Genomic DNA, 19,665 nt, shown 5'->3' with positions numbered 1-19,665 from the left:
GATGAAGAAATTAAGAGTAAGTAATATTTTGTAATTCTCCAAGTTCATTTTGCTAGTTATGTGAAAGAGCCAGAATTCAGAGCAAGGTCAGTCTTGGCTGACTCTAATTACACAGTTGTTTCTAAATTTAGATTGTAAAAGTAAATGAAATGTGTCACGATAGAAGACAGACCATAGTAGGCACAGAAACTATTTGTTATAGAAAATTGGTAAAGATAAAAAAAAAAAAAAAACCTCAGCAGGGAAAAAAAAAGAGAAAATAAGAATGTTTTAGAATTTTAGAAATATTCAAGTTTTAAATTCTGGTAGAAGAATTAAAAAATTTAACAGATATCACAGTGAATCTGCAAACTGTCCACATTCTAGAAGTATGGTACATGAGCATGATGGGAAGTGATGAAATATTCAAGAAACAGTGTTGAATAGTTAGTTTTATTTCTACATTGATAAAAATAAGTTGAGGATGACTAAACTTTACATGGCAAACATTTAACAACACACAAAAATGAAGACCCTAGGAATTTTTTTATAATTTCGAGGTAGAAAGTCTTTTTGAGTTATGATGCCAAGTCAAGAATCATAAAGATAAGATATTACAGTCTTGCTTTTCTAAAAAGTTAAACTGAAACAACTTTGGAACACTAAAAAAAAAAACAAAACAAAAACAGGATTCCGATTATTTAAATGAAAAAAAAAAATCTTACAAATTAATTTGACCCTCCTCAGAAAGGGGGCAAATGACACCAATGGGAATTTACACAAAAAGGAATACAAGTGTTACCTGCCCGCTGGGGGAGTAATATGTTATATCTCTGTTTTGCTTTTTGCACTCGTCTTTCTTAGGGTATTATTCTAAAGTCCCAGTTGTGGAAATATCCAAAAGTTGGCTCTCAATTGTTAAACTATGTTTCTATTTAACTACTTATTAAATCTTAGTCCCTGGTGTGGCATTTGCTCAAAGAAATTTGTCTCAGAGGCTGGTTACAGTTCCAGGGCAAGGATCACAACCAGGACTTTTTCTAGGGATAAACCTAAACGTATGTGCGTGCTACCCACTTTCGATCACTGACCTAAAATCTAGGTTGGATCAAATGATCACTGACTGGGTCTTGTATTATTGCCCCCTAACAAGTATGCAATCTCTGACTGGCACACTAACAAAGGCTTCCCCGTCTGGCTCCTGGGAGAGCTTAACAGGGCCATGCACCCTAACTTCCCAATCACTGATAAGGGTTTAATGTTTTTTTTTTCTAAGGTAATTTGCATTTCAATGAGTAATAAAGGATTAGGCCAGTAATAAAGACTAATTTATAAAGCTAAGACTTCACGCAGCCTTGAGACCACTGGCTTAGGCACGTTGGAGGGCCAGAGGCCTTTCACAATCTCTATAAAGTGGTCAATGGAAGCACATACTTGCTTCCCTGGGCCCTGCAGGTAAGTAGGTTGCAACACTGAAGCTTTCTTCCGCTGACTCTTCGAGAAGAGTGGGGACAAAGAGCACAGATGCCAGTTTATCTTCGGATTATTCAACCATTGCTAGTTCTTTCCTTTTGAATACGAATTGCACCCATTTTACACCTATTAAAAAAAGGGCTTAATTCCCTGTTGATAATCCCAAATTGATTATTTTAGGTAGGCAAATTATGAGAACAATTTTACATGTCCTAGCCAACGTCTGCTTGATAAAGTGAAGTGAGCAAAAATAGTGCTCAATAAATCAAATAAATCAACTTTTTAAAAAGGCTTTGCAATAACAAAAAATTGAAATAAGGTAAAAATAGTTTACCTTAGGGTAAAACACACATTATTTTTCCAAATAAACTGTTTAATGGAGACCCTTGGTGATCTCACTGCGGCACGTGTACCCAAGGGCTGGGTGTTTCTATATCGTTTTCAGACACATTTCTGCTGATAACCCATTTCAGCTGAAACTTTACCTCTAACAGAGCACTTAGGCAATCAATGTGAGCATCTCAGAACAGAGCTTACCCCTTAGTGAATCTTTACTGCAGTTGATAGAGCATTTATTGCACTCTTCTCTGATTCTTTTGCTGCAAATGCTTTGCAGAGTATTTAACCTAGTAGCTACTTGGTCAGACATGGTATGTGGCTATTAAATAGTATTATGCCATCTCTTAAACAGACTAGAACATTTAGAGTAAGACAAGATTTGGTTTGGTCCTCACTGTTTATACCATTTATGGAAACTTGGGCCTAGCTATTAAAATAAAGGATAGAGGCTGTTCATCAGATATTGGATCTAAATTTAGAAAATAATTTTGTTTTATTTTACTAGAGAAAAGACCTGTCTGCCTTTTGCAGAAATGTGAAAGGGAAAAAATACAGAAATACATATAAAATCTATAATTTATATAAGCATGTAAGTATATATTGTTATATAAATTGAAATCCATGTGTGTGTTATTACGTATATACATAGATAATGCATAAGAACATTCACATAAAAGTTAGCCACTGAGCCACATACATAATGTAATTCCTACTCTTTGCATTTAGCTGTTTATAAGGAATAAATATAGTTGGTTTGGTGTGGTGGAAAGTGTTTTATACTAGGAGTTAGGAGACCTCAATTCAAGTAAGCACAAAGAATCTTCTATGTTATCATTTCTAAAAGTGGTTCAAATAGAACTTTTTGATTTCAGAGGCCCCTGGGCTCTAATATACTCTAATACATTTTGTAATCTGACATTTATATGACCCTATATCTAAATAAAAGTGAATCCAATTTAAACAGTTGCAAATAATCATTAGACTTGTGGTGAGTGAAAAGCATACTTTTATTAGCTTTGGAATAATATGTAGAAACTGAAAAATAATTTTTAAAATAGAAGAAAATATCTTCTGAAAACAATCTGCACTCATTGCAAAATTATAAATACCTTGTGATTACACATATGAAAATACATAATAAATATATAAATGCTTAATGGAAAGACAGTAGAAATCCACCAAGTAATTGAGTTACAGCAACGGACTTCTGAAAGGTTAATTTTTCATTCTTAATATTCTTTTTATGACACCACATTAAATTTTATTGTAAATAAAAAAAGACAAAAGTATAAGAATACTTGGGAAGTGTTAAATACCACACTGTATGTGAAAATATTTGTGAAATGAATTGGTTATCCAAAGAGCATCACGAAAACCATTTTGTTTGGAAACTCATTCTCTATAGGTTATTAAAAAAAAATCTAGCTGTATATTTTAATGTAGATACACCAATATTTATTTTCTTTACCAAGAATTTCAACAGACTTGTAAAAACTGATGACTTCTGCTAATGGAGACCCCTAGCTTTTTGAAGGTAAAGGGTATGTGGGTGAACTGACGTTCCCTGGAACCTCTGCCTGCCTAGTGAATTGCATCTTAGAGATGTGTCTGGATTTGTGGAAAATACCTGAACCCAGCTGGGACTGAGGACTCCTCCTTTTCCTTTAGAAGCTCTATGAATATACAAGGGGAGAAATACATTTTGGAGCAGTAAATGGGATTGTGCTATATTTCATTGGTTTATATGCCAACATATTTTTGGGAAGATGATACTTAGTAATTTTTTGAAAATATTGATAAAGATATCACCCACTACACATAAAAATGGAAGAAAAAAACCCTGCTAACTTCTTATTACAGCTTTTGGTGACTATAACAAGCTTTGCTTCATCTGTATAATGTTTATAATCTGAGGCCTGAAAATAGCAGGACTTCAGTTGAAACCTCTAAGTTCTGTCCAGTGTTTCCTCAGAATTATTAATTGGTCCAGGTTTGGCAGGCCAGTAAAGTTCACATGAAACTTAACTAAGGCTAACTAAAAACTTGGCATTTGTTCTTGGAAAAAAATCATCTTGAGTTTGCTTAAAGGTCTGTGAACCTCAGGAAACCTTTCAATGACCCTTCCTACAGTGTGGTGGTTTCTAGTGATATCTGAAACCAAGAATGTTTTGTGAAGGGTTTGGGTTTCATCTGGAAAGCCATATCTAATCCTAGGTACTGCCTAATGAATTAAGAGTCTGGTCCTCCTTGGATCCTCATAAAGGCAGTACAACGCATAAAAGCCGACTTTCACTACAGAGCAAAATTGCACCACTTAATGAGTCATTTCAAAATGCCTTTAGTGGATTTTAAAAAATTTTCTTTCTGGGTGTATTTATTCTATCATCACGTTGCCTAGAATATAGACATACATGGAGCCTACCATGTGAAGCTCTAGCATAAGTCTATTAAATAACAGATAATTATTATAACAGTAACTATTGTATTGATAGTATTACACATTCTAAAAATGTTTTTATGGGTTTTATAGGCCAAGAAAGTCCTAAGAGTAGCAAGTTCTGACCACGTAGGACCAGGGGAAGTAACTACTTCCCAACTAGTAGCTAACTGGATGGTCTTTTAGGTGTTGAGTGGGGTACTGGTGGGGCCATGTTTTCTCACTTTGTTTTTATCACTCACAAGGACACACACAGGTCCACATACATACACTTCTCTCCAGCATATGGAAATTATCTCCCCTCAAAAGGCGAAAATGACCCACTGGATGTGAACAGTTGATAATAAAAAATTCCTAAAATGTGTTACAAAAATAACATCTACAGTTGATGTCAAGGAAAGTTTGCATTATAAAAAGTGGCTGATAGACATGAATTGGATTAACCCTCTTTGTTTTCCTCTTTGAATCCTCTTCAGTAGCTTTTTTTGTCCTAAATGAATTTTTCAGTTTTCTTGCTCTAAGGATTCATTGTCCATCAGTTTTTGATTGTTTTTATATCTCATAAAATGCCTGAGAAGTTTTGACATTCGTTATGCTTCTAAATCTTTTTAGATGCCATTATTTGAGGGCCTGTTTTTATTTTAGGAATCAGTAGAAAAGATTTAAGAAAAGAAATCTATATGAGGATTGTTAAGAAATAGGTAATATTTCAGAATATAAGAATATATATTTTTAAGTTATTCTGAGCTACTGGGCAACCACAGAGGGAAAAAAAAATGTTTATATTGATAATGACTGATTCTGATTTCCAGAGAAGTAAAATTAAGTTCTAATAAGGTCAAAGAAGAAAATGAAATCCTGGTGAGGTAAGAAATAACCTTTCAACCTTGATATATAGACCCTAATACTCTTTTTTCCACTGATTTCTTGACACTGTGTAGTCATTTACAGTTCACTAATGTTTTCATTTGAAAGTTTTACCATTAAGTTTTAAATAGATTTATCAATTAATACCTTACGAGAGAAGTGCCTGGGTGACTCAGTCAATTAAGTGTCTGCTTTAGGCTCAGGTCATGATCCTAGGGTCCTAGGATCCTGATGAGCCCCTCATCAGGCTCCCTGCTTAGTGGGGAGTCTGCTTGTCCCTCCCCCTCTACCCTTCCCCCAGCCCTCTACTTGTGCTCTCACTCAATCTTTCTCTCTCTCTCAAATAAATAAATAAAACCGTTAAAAAAATACCTTATGAGATATGCTCTATATTTACAAAGGGTACTTTCCACATGGATAGCATATCTGTGGACATACTGACCAGGGCACAGTGTCCAATTTTAGAAGCTTCAGTTAGATTTTCTTTATTGATCCATGAGACTTCATAAGCAAGTGAAACATCAACATCAGGTGCCTCTGACAGATATAACCCTGCCTAAAATCTGTATTATGTAGTCTTTTTTTAATATCATAGACAGTAGAAGGGAAAACATGTTTCTTATACATTTTTAAGGAAAAAGATACTTCTTCCCTTTCAATTATAAGACAGTTTTTAACAAAAGCCAATACATAATCAAGTAAAATAAAATGCAGTCCATGAGTTTTGGGCCAGGGAGTGCTCCAGGAAATGCTGGAAGTAGGCTAAGCCATGTCATCCTCAGTGCTCTTACACCCCAGCTGCCTTTATGGTTATACATCTTTCTAAACCACCTCTAAACTACCACTCCTGTATTTCAGATCTTTCAATAATCAGTTAGCTTTTGGGGAACTTTGTCATATAAATCCCCAAATTTTCTTACAACATCTTAGTAAATTTCAGTCACTTTTGATTTTGCTTCTCACCAATTATGTTGTCAAGACAAATGCTTTGTCCTTCCACACAGAAGTCATCCGTCTGCTTATCTTATTGCCATTGATTTTTTTTTTTCCTGCTACCCCACAACCTCCCGATTTAAAAAAAGAAAAATCACTCACATGAATTAGTAGTTTAATCCTTTCACATACTTCATTTGCATAATTCTCACAACATATATTTCCATATAGTTTGGTCGTTATTTCGTATGTCGATCACCACATATACCTCAAACTTGCTTTTCTTTACTCTACTAAATATATTTTATTTATAAGCTGTGCACTCACTGTTTATAATTTGTCTACTTTTGTAGAGTGGGGCTAATTGATAATGAATTATGATGTAGTGCCACGTTCTGCTGAGAGACAGAGTTATTTTTGAAGAAGTAATTTTATTATAGAATGTTAGGCCATTTGCAGTAATGAAAAGTTTGCTTTTTGATGAAAGCATAAGAAGGTGATAACATAATGAGATGGTGTATAGAAAACAGACAAGTCCTTTTAACTTTTTTTTTTTTTAGACTAAAGATGCCTGTATTCAACAAAGAATAGATTGTGGCCTGTCAAAATGTCAAAGTCAATGACATTATCATTACCTCTTCCTGCAGTCCTTAGCAAAAACAATTTCAATTCAGAAATAAATGATATGAAAAAGCACTGTTTGGCCAATATGTTATCATTAAACTATCCAGAGAATTTTTTTTCCTTTCTTAATATTTCTTCCAGGTAAATTCACTTCTCCTTAATAAATGTCTTCCCCCCCCCCTTCCTTTAAGTATGCAGACTCAGAAACATGTTGATGGAGGGAATCAAAGTTACCAGCAGTGCAATATCTACAGATAATTTTCCTTAAGGCAGAGTGTTCACATACTCACAATGCCAGGTCATTCAGAGGGCAGGGCTTACGAGAGACAGAGTTCAAAGAAGCTTGGCACTGGGAGAGTTTGCCAACTACTGTCTATGTATTTAAGGTCAGTCTTGGAAGAAATTACTTATCTATCCTTCTTGGAACCTAGGAAGATTTTCAGAGGAGTAACTTAAGGACTCTGTCTCTCTTTCTTTTCTATTTGCTGCTTCTTATCTCAGAGGATTTTGTGATTTAATAATAGGCAAAGTATATCATTTATTAAGTTCATCTAAATGGCAGGCAAAGTTTAGGAGGCTTTTCATACATTTTGTCATTTAATTCACAGAGCAAGCTCTGCATATAGGCACTAACATTGCTCTCATCCCGCCTCTAGAAATGAAGAAACAGATGCACCCAAAGTTTAAGTAGCTTGTTTAAGGAGATACAATTTGCAAGTTTCAGAACAAGGATTGCAACTTAAATCTTTATGATTTCACACAAATATAGCATAGAGCAGCATGGACTCTTGGAACTTGGATTAAAAAGTAAGATCTCTGGGGCGCCCGTGTGGCACAGTCATTAAAGCATCAGACTCTTGGTTTTGGCTCAGGTCATGATCTCAGGGTCCTGAGATCAAGCCGCAAGTTGGGCTCCACACTCAGCATGGAGTCTGCTTAGGACGCTCTCTCCTTCACCCTCTGCCCCTCCCCACCCACCCCCCTTCTCTAAAATAAATAAATAAATAAATATTAAAAAAATTAAAAGCAAGGTCTTTTATTTATTAATTGTGTTACTTTGGGTAAATTAGCTTTTCTGTGTCTCACTGTCCTCAAATTGTGGTAATAATTATTTAACACACACAAAGGACTTCAGGCTTAACATGTAAGAAATACTTAATAAATATTAGTTAAATGCTAAACTTTCTTCAAGAATTTTATTATGTATTAATTCAGTGTGCTGATCATAAAAAATTATTTGTATAAATACAAGTATTCAGATTTTTATAGTTGAAATCATTTCTCAAGAATGACTTTATTATATCCTAGACACAATATATGTCTATCTTCTTCTGCCGAATAATAGAGGAATGCTGTGTTTTTATCTGATAGCATAAAATGTCACTTTTCCATATAACATGCAAATGCTTTATTTCAAAAGGCCAAATCTAAAGGTGCTGTCTAGCTTGATTTATTTGGGTCTATTTTAATCAGGACTGCTTTGACATACAAAGTAAACTGCTTTAAGGAGGATCTCTCTCTGGGAGCGTATTATCATTTCGGCATTCTATGTCTATTGAAGAGGTCTTAATTTATGCTCACGCAGCAGGATGCTTCCTTCACTGTAATTGTACTTCTTTTAGATCCTCTTCTATGTATGAGGCAAGACCTTGGTGGGAAGAAAGGGAAAAGCAAGACCAGACATTATTATGGCACAAATAGTAGCACAACAAAGTATACACAGGTGCACAGAGGTGCAGGCAGGAAGGCAAGTTCAAGGATCTGCTCACGTGACTCAGAGTTAGATTGTCCATGGGAGGCTCACACAGCAATCCAACCTACACCAATAGTTACGACTATAGGATTGGAATAACTGTGAGTAATAAATCATGCATGGAATTTGGTAGAATTCACAACCTCCACCTAAATCTTTTTGTCTCCAATATTCTGAGAAGTAGAGCCATCTCTTACGGTTGAGTGAAAGGAGTTTGAAAGCAGATCAGAGACTTATGCCAGGATCTGTAGCTTATTAGTTAGAGGTAGAATCACTGACCCCAGAGCCCAGTTCTTTCCATTATAAATCCTGCCTCTGATCAAAATTAAAATTAAAAGTGTTTTGGATCATTAGGCAATAAATCAATAATCCGATGCTTAGGGATGATTCATATTGTACGATGAAGAGCATTCAGGGAAGATTTCATCAGAATACCAGTCCATGAGCTGGCATTGAGCATGAATATGCTCTTACACAGATGGACATGGTAAGGGGCAAAGGTAATAGAAAGGACTTGGCTTTTTGTGCTGTGAGAATTTATTTGAATTAGGGAGGTCAACGTTAAAATACATTAGTAGCAGTTTGGAAGCAAGAATGAGCATGTCGGGGAAAAAGTATGGGGACGTGGGTGGCTGGAGTTTGAAGTGCCCTATGACGACTGGTTGGGGAAAGTAACATAGAAGAGGAGGAGGCTTTCCTTGCTTACACTTTGGGTGTCCTGTCTTGTGGTGCTCTGACCATTTCCTAGCAGGGGACATATAGAAACACCTGTAGAATGAATAGGCCACAACTCAACAGTGTCATTTAAATACATAGTAGACACGTCTTTAAAAGATATTAGCAAGCTATTTTTTTCTTCCCGTTTAAATCGGGAAGCAGTAGGGTGAATATATTTGTAAAGATTGCCAAGCACCGAGGATAAAATGAACAAAACAAACCAAAAAAACCCCATATACCTGAGGAGTAGGACAAGGAAAGAATAAAGGGAGGTCTGGAAAGTGACGATAAAGAAATATGATTTATCAAAAGTGTTATGACCCAACTTCATGGAGAAAGAAAGACATTTTCATAAAATGCTACCTCTGAGCTCAAGACTTTGTGGCAGATGGAACACCTCTCTTATTCCCTGCTCTCTAGTCTGTCTTCCTCTGTCCGCCACACAAAATAAGATAAAAGTACCAACAGAGCAAGGGAAAAACCCGAGGGGAAGAGGTCTGCTCTCAAAGCCAGACAGGCACCGTTGCTGCCGGCCGCACACATTTCACAGCTTGGTGCTTGGGTCTGCAGCTGCCAAGTGTATCTCGAGTGACTATAAACACTCTTGGCCTGAGCGGAGTTAAGGGATCCAGAAGGCTGACAGAGAGTCCGTGAGCTGATTGCCAGCAGGGGATGGGGACATGCCAAATTCTGATGGAATTACACCCATGTGACATTTCCTACTGTAATCACACCCTCCCTTTGCAAAGGCCAGGCTGGGACTAGGAAAGCAATTACTGTGAGTCAGTGTCATGAGAGAAGGCTGGTTTCGTGCGGAGCCCAGCTCAGCAGTTGTGGGCGCTCAGTCAGTCATACGCATGCTCCAAGAGCGATTCGCCTAAAAGGGCTGTCTAAGCTAACAGATGGAAGAAAGACAAATGCTTTCCTAGAAATATGCCTTGTGCTTACTGATGATTAGATTTTAATGAGGTATAACAGGAATAAAACCCTTTAACAAATAAGAAAAATCTCAACGGGGCAGGGCACACAGAAATACATAATGCAAGGCAGGGAGAGAATGTTTTTTTTTTTAACATCATTAAATAAATGAATACGAGATTTCATCTTCAAAATATTTTCATGCAATCATCTTTCAAATATTTTTAAGATATATACTCTTATTTAAAATTTCTTCTTTCTAATCCTTCCTTCCTCTGAATTTAGCTGTAGCTTTCAGATACTGGACACGATGTCAATAAACTAGAACACTCCCTGAGCTTGCAAGTGTGTGCACCTCAGGGGGCTTAGCAGTGTTAGACAAGGACTAGCATTGAATTTATGTTTAAACTTAATGCAGGGTGAGAAAGGGCTTTTCAGCTTGAAGCTCAGCCATGAATAAACTCTTGCTTCCAAAAGGAAAGCTGGTTATGCTAGGAAATGGAAGTACAAAAAGCAAACATACAGATGACAGAAATTGTTCTTGGATTGGCTAGTTATGTCAGACAACCAGCATTTTGCTAGGAAGAAAGGTGCCCACAGAAGTCAGTAGAAGCATATTTAAAAATTGAAAGCCATCCTAATCATTATACTATTAATGACAGAAAATAATCCACAAATAATAAAGGGCATTAAATCTATAAATAATAAAAGGCATCTATGTGACCAGTGAATGTGAGAAATGATCAGTGTAGGAAATGGAAGAGAAGCAGAATTTGATGGTAAAAGAACCCAGAGAGAAAAAGAGAGAGGTTTCATATTTATTTATTTATGTCCATTGGGAGGTAAAATATCCATAATGTTTACACGTGACTTAATACAATTCCAAGTTGAATAACTCCTCCTACTATTGTTTTATGTGAGACTTGAATCTGTTAACCTTCACTGATGGTCCCAGTGGATGAAATTCATGCTTTTTAGTGTGGTTTGCAGGCCAGGTGCTCCATGAAAGGACAAGTACAGAAATGGAGAGTAAGTGGTTAGAAAATTTTATAGCAGTTTGAGTAATTTTTAGGTCTGTTGAATCAAATGATAATTTGGGTTTGTGTTTCATGTGTCTAATGTTATTTAGTTTTTTAGATATTAATTTTATATTTTACAAAATTATCTAGCTCTCAAAAATCTCTTACCATGATTCCTTGCATAATGCTAACTTAATAAGGCTTTATTCTGACTATTTTCCACAATTATTTATGCACATATGCATGCTTACTTCCAAGGCCAATGTTTCAAGAGGAAACCATGATGAAATGTATCACATCATGATCCCTTGGAAGAAGTGTTCAACAACACGTATCTGTTCCTCAAGTTGTCTGCTGAGCAAGGGCGGTGATGTTGGGGATTAAACTGAGTATTAAACCAGAGGGTCTGAGAAAGTGGTCAGTATTTAATAACACAAACAACCATCCTTGTGGAAACTCTCCATCTTGGCACCCATGCATACCATAGAAGAACAGGTTATTGGGGAGAAAACATCATTTTATACCATTTAAAATTGGAAATATTGATGCCTAGTATATAATGAATACTCTCCTTTTCTGGGTATAAATTAGTTTTACTACTTTTATTAGCAATGCATCATGATCTTTTAACAAAACTACTTTTTTCCTTCCCTTTTTCTACCCTTTTCTTCTGTCCCTTCCTTCCTTCTCTGCATCTGTGCTGGGTTGTTGGGAGAGAGAGAATTATAAGCTTAAAGTTTTATTATTAACTGGAAATAGAATTGGAACAGATTTCCGCTTGCTATCTATATATGTCATACGAGGTAGTTGCACATTTGTATGTCTATAAATATAGATAAATGTGGCTTAATATTTTCCAGTGTTGGTCCTTTGGAAACTCTTGGGAAGGAGTATTTGTAAATCTATGGTAATATGAAGAAAAGAAAACAAAATCAGAAAGTAAGAAGATAATCAAGGTGGGGAAATTTGTTTTTAAAATAAGAGCTACTTAATTTCAAGATAATTAATGAGAGAGATACAGAGATTTATATCTATTTTGACATGTACAGATTTATAAATATGAAGACTTGGTTTTTCACTCTGCTTTATACAGAACCAAGTATGCTGAATCTTGCAGGGTTACTCTTTATTTCTGGTCAAACAAGTTTTTCTATCAATGCCCAAGTTATCTCCAGCAGTCGTTCCCAGGCTGGCTAATTATCAGAATCATCTGGGGAGCTACCAAATAAAAATCTTCGGAGGTGAGACATGGAAATCCTTAAACTTAAAATCCTCTGCAGATGATTTTAATGAATAGCTTAGTATGGGAAGCACTTGTCTGGAGGCAATAGACCCAAAGGGACAAAAACTAATTTAACATTTTTATAAGCATCCTAATTCAAATGTTGGAAGTTGCATTCCTACTCAAAGTTCTATGGCATCCTCTTAAGACCTTGGGCTAAATCATGTGACATATGTCCTGTATGGATCCCTCTTATAATCTCCTTGAGGTTGAGGACACAATTTTCTTTTATTGCTCTCTCTCACACGGTTATTACATTGCACTGAGATGAGGCATTCCATTAACCCTAGTGAATACAATGGCATTCCCAAGAGAAAATGTGTCTTTAAAAAGGAATACAGTATTAATAGGAGGTGGTACAACACCTCCTATATTACACACCAGAGGCTTCCTTGAGCAACCAACTGCTAGTGGAAATTATCGCTCTCCTGAGAATTTCTTACCAACAAAAGATTTTAGCATCTATTCATGTGGTTGGGTCTTAGCTGTCTCAGAAGTAGGACATAGAATTATAAGAACACAAAGGGATTATCCTTAGTATTGTCTTCAGGGAAAAACAAAATTTAAATGAAGCAGATAAATTTATGGGTCATGTATTCTAACTTGAAAGACCTCCAGAGAAGAATTCTCAAACTTATCCAAATACTACTTCCAATGTACAATTGTCATTATTTAAAAATCAGATAATTCCTTGGGGTGCCTGGGTGGCTCCGTCTGTTAAGCTTCTGAATCTTGGTTTCAGCTCAAGTCATGATCTCAGGGTTGTGGGATCGGGTCCTGTGTTGGGCTCTGCACTCAGCAGGGAGTCTGCTTGAGATTCTCTCTCTCTCCCTCTGTTCCTCCCCTCCCCCCCCACCCTGCTTGTGTGTGTGTGTGTGTGTGTGTGTGTGTGTGGGCATGTGCACTTGCACACATGCTCTCTCTCTCTCAAATAAAATCTTTTAAAAAAATCAGATAATGCCACTCCATTGTGGTGAATTACACATGAATGGCAACAACTGAGACAATCACTTTAAGAATATATCATAATTTCGGGCGCCTGGGTGGCTCAGTTGGTTAAGCAACTGCCTTCGGCTCAGGTCATGATCCTGGAGTCCCGGGATCGAGTCCCACATTGGGCTCCCTGCTCAGTAGGCAGTCTGCTTCTCCCTCTGACCCTCCTCCCTCTCATGCTCTCTGTCTCTCATTCTCTCTCTCGCAAATAAATAAAAAATCTTTAAAAAAAAAAAGAATGTATCATAATTTCTAAAGCAACCATAATTTTATTTAATGTTTTGTTTGATAAATTTTTTCAAGATCTGAGATTATTTTTCTGTTCAAATGACAGGGTTAAGCTAAGCAATTTTTCATTATCATTTTTAAATTTTTTATCATACATAATTGCTAATAATCACAAAATTAATTATTGCATTGTTTAATATTGTCATATTCAGCAATTAACAACTGGGCTCCATTATTTAAGAATAGTTTTTTACAAGGTATTAGGCCCAACTAAGGACATCGGTAGGGATGAGAGAACTGTACTGCTACCAAAAGTGCTCGAAAAATGCCAAAGAGAGAGAATTGTATTTTACAAGTTTCTTCTTTAGATATATATATATATATATATATATATATATATATATAATCTTTCTAGGATTGTCATCTTGTCTAAAAGGTCACCTTCATCTATTGTTCTCATTCTTAATTCATTGGAGTAATCAATTCTCAAAGGTCTGCAGAATGATAGAGCAGATCACACCCTGATCAAAACCAGTCATTCATACACTCATCACAATGAGCACTGAGTAATGTATAGAATTGTTGATTCACTACCTTGTACACCTGAAACTAATACAAAACTGTATGTTAACTATGCTGGAATTTAAAAAAAAAAACAAAAAAAACAAAAAACAGTCATTTGGCTTTTCTGGAATTCATTCCTCTAAATATTAACTCCATTACTTGATATAATTTAGCTAGTAAGTCTATATTTCCCACAAACAGCTTTTTTTAAAACACCTGACTGATCTCACCAAAGATTTCTCAACACAAAATTACAGGTTGGGTCTAATAGTCTTCTTCTTCCTCGCTATACTTCTTAGGTGTCCATCCCAGGTAACACACCATCCCACTTACTCCCCACACTTAGAATTTTGGTTGTCATCCTTTGAAATTACCTGATTTGCGGCTCATTATGTTAACTGGCTAATCAACTTCCTTTGTGTGATGTAGTCTTTGAGAGGATTTAAAGGGCTATACACCCAATTAATGTATACATTTTGTTTTTTAAAATGGCTTTTCTTATGGAGAAAATAGAAGCACATGTTAAATTACATGTTACAGAAGGGTTTATATTGGAAACCAAGAATTCTCTTTCTCAATTTATTCTCACTTCTATGCCGCTTCTTAGGGGCAATTGTTTTAAAATGTATCAGTACTCCATTTACTTGTGGTTACCTCCACATCTTTCAGATACATTTTTACTACCGTATCTTCATGAAATTTAGAAATTTTTATTTGCTTTTCTCTTTTATAAGTGTTTAGTTTACTTATCCACTTTTAGTCTTCCCTAAAACCTTTCCTATTTCATAGCTATTTTACTATTAGAGTTTTTCTACTGTTACTTTTCTAAGCTTAATTACTGAAAAAATTATTTCCTGTTCCATCAGAGATGACTCTTAATGCTTAATTTATACATTAAGGATCTTGGCACCTTTATCTTTTTTTTTTTTTTTTTGTCATTTCTTTCTCCCTACCTTCTCTTTTTCATCTTCTGTCCAAGTTACCTTGAATTTTATACTGCTGCATTGATAACATTTTTATTCCATTCTATAATATAAATCTAATCTTACATGCTTTATCTCTAGAATCACTTTAAAAATTGAAAACCATAATCTATTTAACTATCTTTTTAAAAACTTTTTTTTTTTACATATTGTGACCATATAAATTTGGTTTACTTTATGTATAGTAAATAGTGGGCTATGATTATATTTCTTTCTTAGATGTTATCCTGTCAATTTTGGTATCACTCAAGGGAGACTATTTCTGCAATTATACATATATATTTTTTAAAGATTTTATTTATTTGACAGAGCGCACAAGCAGAGGGAGTGGCAGAGGGAGAGGGAGAAGCAGGTTCCCCACTGAGCAAGGAGCCCGATGTGGGACTCGATCCCAGGACGCTGGGATCATGACTTGAGCTCAAGGCAGACGCTTAACCAATTGAGCCACCCAGGCGTCCCTGCAATTATGTTTAAATGTAATATCATTCATTACTCTTCACCAATTATTCAAAACCATACTTTATTTGATCTATATTTGACTATGGATTTTTTTAAATTTTTTAACTTTTGGTAGTTTCCGTTGCCTTTGTTTTTTCTTATTGGAATAAAAGACATATGTTCTTTCCATTATATCTCTAATAAAATCCAGGTTCTTACTCATTTTATTTATTTCTTAAAATGTATTATGTCCTTTTTTCAGCCATTCTTCTTGGAAGCCACTACCTTCCATTTTACTTTAAACTATTGTTTTTTAGACTCATATTAAAGAAATTGGAGTCATTCTTAATATTTCAGTTCTTTTGCTGGTTACGTGGTAGAATTGCACTAATTTGAAATTGTACAAGGTCATATGACTTGCTTTGGGCAATGATATATGAGTCGAAGATTCCAAAAGCCAGTGGACTGACTATATGTCATATTCTTTTCCCCTGCTGTGCAGGAATAGGTGGAAACTCCAATTTTAGATAATCAGGGTGAAGAGACATAAAAAGGAGCTCCTACCCATTATTCATCAGATATTCATTTATTGAATACACAGTATGTAGCAGACATATTTAGATGATGGCAATACAGCAGTGATCAAAATTATGAATTTCTTACTGATGTGATTTTAGATTCTAGTGAAATGAAAGAGAAAGAGAGTAAAAAAATTGTAATATATCAGGTGGTAAGAAGTGTAATGAAGAAGACTTAAGCAGGATAAGTGGAACTGAAGCAGACAAAAGCCTGATTCTTTCACAGGGCATTTAGAGAAGACATTCTAAGAGGAGACACACAGACTTAAAGAAAGCTGTTTATTTGGATATTTGGAAGAAGAGTTCTAGGGCAGAAGGTAACTCTTGAGTGCGATGACCCTGAATCAGGAGCATGCCAGGCTTGAATATGGAGCAATGAGAAGGTCAGTGTGGCTAGAGAAGGAAAGTAGTCTTGCAGTTTTGTAGAAAAGTAGCCAAGGGCCAGATTGTGAAGGGATTTACATGCTGTGGTAAAGTTGGGCTTTTATTCTGTGTGAGCTGGGAAGTTACTGGAGGATTTTAAGCAGAAAATGACATGGTCTGACTTGCATTTTCAAAGACTCAATCCTGCTGTTTGCAGAATAGACTATAAGAGGCAAGAGAGGCATGGAAATCTAAGTTGTAAGTAATTTTTCCTCAGGACTTTAAATACTTACTCAGCTACAATTTAGCATTCTCTTTTGCTGATAAATTTGATATGTTTTCATTCTTTTATTGGGAAGACTTTTTTCATTACTGATAAGCTTTTAGGATCTTCTTACTCTTGTGTTCTGAAATTTCATAATGATGTGTTTTGGATAATGATGTGCTTGTGTTTAAAATTTATCTCACTCAGCATTTTGTGGAACTTTTCAGTTTAAAGACTTCTGTCTCTCTTCAGCTCCTGGCACCATTTTCTATTATTCCTTTGAAAAAATTTTTACTCTCATTTACCTCCATTTTTTTCTTTCTAGAATTGTGATTAGAAACATTTAACTTTCGGTTTTAACCTTCTTTTATATTTTTATTTCTTTATCATAGAGTTAAATATGTTTTTTTGTATATCTCTGATTCTATCAAAAGTAGGAAAACCAAGGTAGAATAAAAAGACTATATGTTTTGAGAAAAAGTGGAAGCTTCCATAGTTTTTTGTGTGAAATATTCCCATGTGCTTATTAGGTATGGTTTTAATAAATCTGTACCAGTTCATTTCTTTCTGATCACAAATTTATATTCTTATTTCTCCTAAATTTTAAGTTATCATTTCACTGGGATCTCAGAGAATAGGGGGTAAATTTGTCTTGTAGATGTAACCCATTTTAATGATGTTACTACTTTAAAGGGAGAGAATAGGTGTTTGCTGTTATTTCAGACTACTCAGACAATACCACAAACTTCTTTTGACTAAAGTCACAGCCAGATTTCACCTCCATATCTCTAAGTTTAATATAATTGCTTCATCCAATAGTTCCTTTTAGGTATCAACTGAATTAAAATTGTTTGAGGTAAAGGACAAAACTTGCAGAATTATGTTAGAAGAGAACTTTCTCTAGGATTTTGAATATGTGCTTGACTTTGTGATTTCAAATAAGAGCTATAGAGATCATCACTTACCCATTACTTAATTAAAAAAAAAAACAGGAGTGACATTAATACATTTTGGATACTATATAAGATTTTAAAGTGAGTGGATAAATATAAACAAAGAAATTTAGGACAGTTGTTTGAAAGTGAATTAAGTTTGAAAATGTACATACATATTTGCTATATACATACAATATAGATAATTTGCCTGTGGTGATTATAATATATAGATAGGCAACATTTTATAGACTATGCCATGAGATCTATGATTTCATTCTGGAGAAAAAAACCCAACAGATTAATTTGCCAAGAATTTCTTGCTTGTAAGAGACTCCATGCTTTAAGTTTGTAAAGAACTATTAATGTACCACTCATTTGCTGCAGAAAGTGGGTGAATGACTAGGAAATTTACTGTTTTAACTTAAAGAAGAAAAATATCAGAGACAGGTACTATAAACCAATAGAACATAAAAATGAAACAAATCTTCTGTTTCCAGTTATAAAAGCAAAGTAGTACTTAATCTCTAAGTAGCCAACTGAGATTTAATTCCAGTAATAGAAATATCTATATACTGAAACTAACTCAGTATAAGAGGTTCTGTATGATTCCATAGAGGCTCTATGAAATGCGTCCCTTTTCCCAAGTAATAATTATGTAAAAAAATACTAGTAAACAATTATTTATGCTAAAAAACACAATTCTACCTGTCTAGGTAGAATTAAAATTTCTTTAAGAATGATCCCAATGTATTTCTAAGATGTAATTTAAGAGATTTTGCAAGTGATGATATTGTAAATGCATAAAAATCTCTGAATCTCTTTTTTAGATTTTGTATCTTCCTTTTCATAAAAATTTCATAAATAGATGGTTTAAAGATACTGTTCTATCCTCTCACCCACTGCTCATGCCAGTCATTTCCTATTCCTAAATATAGGAGTTTTAAAGGACTGATAGACTACTCCATGTCAGTTCCCCTGTATTAATTTCTCTGTTTGTAACGTCATTATCATGTTCAGTGCATACAGGTATATGCATGTCCCAGGCATAAGCAGAAGAGCCAGTACCCAAAGCTGTGTCTCCAGGACTCAGCCCATCCCCGGCTACAGGCTGTGTGTCTGGTTCCATTGTCTTCAGATTTCATTATCTGTTATTCTCAAGGCAAGCCAGAAATGTGGTTTTGTTTTTTCAAGTCAGATAGGTACTTTTGTATCATTTCTTATTCTTATTTCTTTTTTCTTCATAATACTTCTAATACTCTCATTTCTTTAAATATCTTAAATATGTTTATTTTTATTCTGTGTTTGAAAATTTCAGTATTTTCAGGGTTTTTTGTTTTTGTTTTTTAAATAGGACTCATTTTATTTGTTTGTTTGTTTAAGTAGGCCCCATGCCCAATGTGGGGGCTTGAACTTATGACCCCAACATTAATCTATGAGAACTCTTTTAGGTCTAGGTCTAAAGTATTTTCCTCCCAAGAGGATATCTATAAGCTTCTTCCATACATAAGAGGGTAAAAACAATTTACAATCAGATAGATTTGTTGAAGTTTCAGATTCCAAATTAAGAGGAAGGTACAGAGATTTTCCATATACTCCCTGACTCCACACATATATTATTAACATCCTCCTGCAGAGTGATACATTTGTTACAATTGATAAACCTACCCTGACACATCATAATCACCGGAAGTCCACAGTTCATATTACCCTTCTCTTTTGATGTATATTTTATGGGTTTATACAAATGCATAAGGACATGTAACCATCATTATGGTATCATACAGACTATGTTCACTGCCCTAAGCATTCTCTGTGGTCCACTATTTGTTCCTCTCTGCCTCTGCCCCCTGACAACTACTGATCTTTTTACTGTCTCCATAGTTCTATCTTTTCCACAATGTCATATAGTTTGAATTATACAATATGTAACCTTTTCAGATGGGCTTCTTTTACATAGTAATATGCACTCAAGTTTCC

The sequence above is a fragment of the Eumetopias jubatus genome, unplaced genomic scaffold (genome assembly GCF_037043125.1).
Source record: "Eumetopias jubatus isolate StellerSeaLion01/CBP00866 unplaced genomic scaffold, mEumJub1_p1.0 scaffold_2, whole genome shotgun sequence".
Taxonomy (NCBI): Eukaryota; Metazoa; Chordata; class Mammalia; order Carnivora; family Otariidae; genus Eumetopias; species Eumetopias jubatus.
Note: the sequence above shows the minus strand (reverse complement) of the source record.